The 3882-nt window shown below is 45.3% G+C and overlaps 1 non-coding gene across 1 annotated transcript; it reads right to left on the reverse strand.

Annotated features, from left to right (window-relative positions):
- Positions 1 to 1860: 1860 nt before the first annotated feature.
- Positions 1861 to 1932, reverse strand: TRNAW-CCA (transfer RNA tryptophan (anticodon CCA)). Its single transcript has one exon. It is a non-coding gene; the product is annotated as a tRNA-Trp (tRNA).
- Between the last annotated feature and the right edge of the window lie 1950 nt (positions 1933 to 3882).

Below are 3882 nucleotides of genomic sequence, written 5' to 3' on the forward strand. Positions count from 1 at the left end.
CTACGCCTTAGAACTGCTTACCAAATCCGTTTTCTCTACGCCTGTAACTATTATTTCGTCGCATACACTAGAAATATCACATTTACCACTTCCGCCTGTGTGTAAGCCCTGCCTGCCTTCTTCGACCTCACATTGGCTATGTTAGACGCGCAGGAGCCTTGAGCAGGATTTCGTGAGCCTGGATAGCGCTTGAGACAATGATACCGAAAAAATATCTGATCAGGACCTGTGTTTCGTCCTCTCGTTTCTAAACAGCACTTTTCAGCTTTTCCTTCAAATGCAACCCCGACATGAATGAACAACAAGCATTAACAGATGTTCTTCAGTTGAACGAAAGCACTTCTCTGAAATAACCCCAGGTGTCACAAAAATCGAGGCAAATTTTAAAGCCGGCGCGGCGTGGAAGGAATGCTGCACACGACACCGTAGATGTCTCGCGAAGCTTGGATAAACATCCCCTCATTGCCCATGCCGAGCGCGTGTCCTTGTGTGCGTTGAGTGACGCCCTCTTCTCTTCGCTCGCGAGCAGCGGTGATAGGTGGGGGAGAAGTGACTCGAACGCTGGAAACCTCACCCCTCGCCTGATAAATGGAGATGCGTGCATTGGCGGGCGGCTGAGAAAGCGGTTGATGCATGGGCGTGCCTCTCTTAGCGCCAAGAGACAAACAGACGCGGCGCGCCCTATACATGAAGGATGTTTACCACCTTCGGTCCACCCGTGCTGCGTTTTTAGCTTTGAAGAAGCACGGACCAGCGAAGCAACGCGCGTAAGTCTTCGAGAAGGACCCATCGTGATCCTCGGGTCGTCGGATTTGCGCAGTTCTTGTGAACAAATTGTGTTTTCTTTTGGTTGCCCCTATCTCGTGTTTTAGTGAACTTTGTTACAAGACCATTATTTGTATTGCACCCTCTCCCCAGTGACATTTTGCATGTTTTACATTCTTCTGCAGAACACAGCGCATGTGTTCTTATGAGTGCTGTATAAATCCTCTGTATACATGTCTGTTTGCTATACAAAACTTCTTTTGTTTGTGAGCCTTTGAATCCTTCCTATAAACTTTTTGTGCCCGGCGAAAGCTGGGCACAAGACAACCGTCCCCCTTTGTACCTTGGTGGCTTGTTTTTCTCTTAGCTTGCCAGGCTGAGTCGAGGCCATCTGTTCAGAGACTAGAACAGCTGCCTCATACACCCTAAGGATGTCTGGGAACGGACGCAACAGGGGCGCGTTGTGACACCAGAATATACGCTAATTTTCGCGCCGTAACTTCAGCTTTGTAGAGGAGAACGCGCGTCCTCTAGGTACTTTGATGGTAATTGAGATGTGGGATGATCAGCGGGTCAGCACGGTGATGCCGAACTTCTTCCTCAACCAGTATCTTCTTTTCCTTCGCCGGCATCCGCACGAAGCATATGACAATATATTATACCATAACGAACTCCTAATTTTTCTGATTTTGTGTGTTCTCTAGAATCGGCATTTGCGGGTAGAAATCGGGTTTAACCCGATTTTTAAGAACTTTGCTGGGGCTGCGAGGAAAGGGTAAACGAAGGGTACAATGTAGAAGTTAAAATGAAAAAACCTTCTCTAACCGGGTTATTCTGTGTTATTTCACGGCTCACTACAAGAATTCGGGAAGGCCATAGCACTTTGCTTCAGTGTTTATGTTACTGGAAAAACGATAGAAAACGATAAGCGTGTAGTGTCGCAGGCACAGAAATAAGAGCCCGTCCCTCGCTCTACTTTACATAATAATTAAACTTGCGTTCATTCTCGATGGATTTAAACAGAAAACATGACCACGGTTTGATATATTTGGCTCGCAACAATTTCACACACAAAAAAGAAGTCTGAAAAAATGCTGACCCGGACGTGATTCGAACACGCAACCTTCTGATCTGGAGTCAGACGCGCTACCGTTGCGCCACCGAGTCGACTGAGCACCCAGGTACCGCTCGCTTGTTTTCAGGGCAGTGCTCTAAATGCGTTCTAGGGTGCCTTTGAAAGGGTAGACCGGGTGATAACGCGAATTTTTAGAGTAATGGCTGGGTACAGAGTAAATATAGCGGGATAAAAAAAAAGAGAAGTTAAGGCAGATGCTTCCACACTACGATTTATTTTTTCGTCTCGAAAGAAGTAAGCGGCTCCAAGGGCACACTGAAAAAAAATGATGTGAGGGGTTGTTTTGAGGCGGCTAGATATAGACACGGAACAAAAGGACAAAGGGAGGCTGCGCCCTCCGTTCAGATTCAGACCTTCCAAGAGGGTGCAGCAAAAATCACAGTCTGAAGGTTTTGAACACGGTGACATTCACTGTCGGAATTTGACTGCTCTATTCGCTGGACAGAAGTTACTGAGGTGTGTCGGCATACCCGAGGTATGTCGCCCCGACTCGAAAGAATGTCGAAGCGGTGTCAGCGGGCACAGCTAGCGTTGGCACAGCCACCGTCTGGGACGCGCGTTTATAAAAGGCAAAAGAGACAAACCATAGCAACCGCGGTAGCAACGAATTATGCTAGATTGTTAAATTTCAAAGGATAAAATAAAAGATCATAAACCGATCAAGAGACCTGTATTATAATCTGGGACTCCTTTGTTAGGATTCTGATGTCCACCGGTAAAAAAAGAGGTGATAAAAATAGGGGCGTGCGAATATTCAAAATTTTTAATATGAATCGAATATGTTTGATATTCAGTTCATATTCGTATCGGAGAGATATATATTCGTAAATTTGCGGATTTTCAGAAATTGCTTAACATTAATTAATTTTCAAACACTTGAACGATTTATTATCGCGGAGGCTTTCATAAATTCGACCATGGCAAAGACACAGTCTCTGAGCAAATTATCGAGTTTAATTTCGAGTTTATAGAGTTTAAATTTCCAGACGAAAGTACCACGACATTTTCACTGCTTTCTTCTCCGCCGTTCATCGCATGGCTGGATCACGTTCGGAGGCTACTAGGCTCAGGCCCCATGCAAAATTCCGCAATAGGGCATTGCCGCACTGGACTTGAGGAAAACATGACCGACCTCACGCTTGGAACAATCCCAAGGAGCGCGGTTTCTTTTCTTCGATCTTTCCCTAATGTGTTGCCTACTTAACGCCCACACCTATTCGTCTTGTTGCCTCCACAACCCTCATAACTTGAGCTCCGCCATCTCATTTTCATCAACTATGAAATGCGGGAAAGCGCACTTTAGTAATTTCGCACAAGGCTTCCGAAGGGGCGAGCCCGGGAGGCATAGCAGAGAAAGCGATCGAATAAAAATCCCGCCTATTGAATGATGCATTGAAGCCCACGTATTTTTTCAGTGCGTGTAATGGCAGGCGAGACGACAATCGGTGAGCCCCGGTCGCTAGGCTAATAAACTGACGTTAGAAAGCACGCGAGGTTCAAACAGGTTAATGTTTAGGGTTCAGAAAAGGGTTACGATGTATAGACGTTCTGTTATTTCGTTGTTTTTTATTTTTTACTGATTTTTTATTCACGTAGTCAAACGTTAAAGCGTAACGTAAACAAATATGCAACACTTGACAGTGAGCGCTTCAGTCTCTGACCAGAATTGTTTTGCACGTGACAAACACACCCCTAAAAAAATCCCAAGGCATTCCTCATTTCTTGTTCCTGTTTTGATCTAGTACCGGTACTGCAGAAAAGTCACACTGCGTAATATGCAAAAAAGTGCAGGTTTTTACGTTTTTAAAACTTTCTTCGCTTCCATCAAGTCTTTGGTGTGCGCCAGCTAGTGAAGAGACTTAGCGAAAGGAATAAAGCGGCTCGAGAAAACAAGAATGAGAAAACACAATAGACAGGAGCGCCGCCAACGACCAACTCATTTATTATCTTGAAAAAAGTGGCTAACGCGAAGACAGCCTTCA

This window comes from Amblyomma americanum, chromosome 1, assembly GCF_052857255.1.
Source record: "Amblyomma americanum isolate KBUSLIRL-KWMA chromosome 1, ASM5285725v1, whole genome shotgun sequence".
NCBI lineage: Eukaryota > Metazoa > Arthropoda > Arachnida > Ixodida > Ixodidae > Amblyomma > Amblyomma americanum.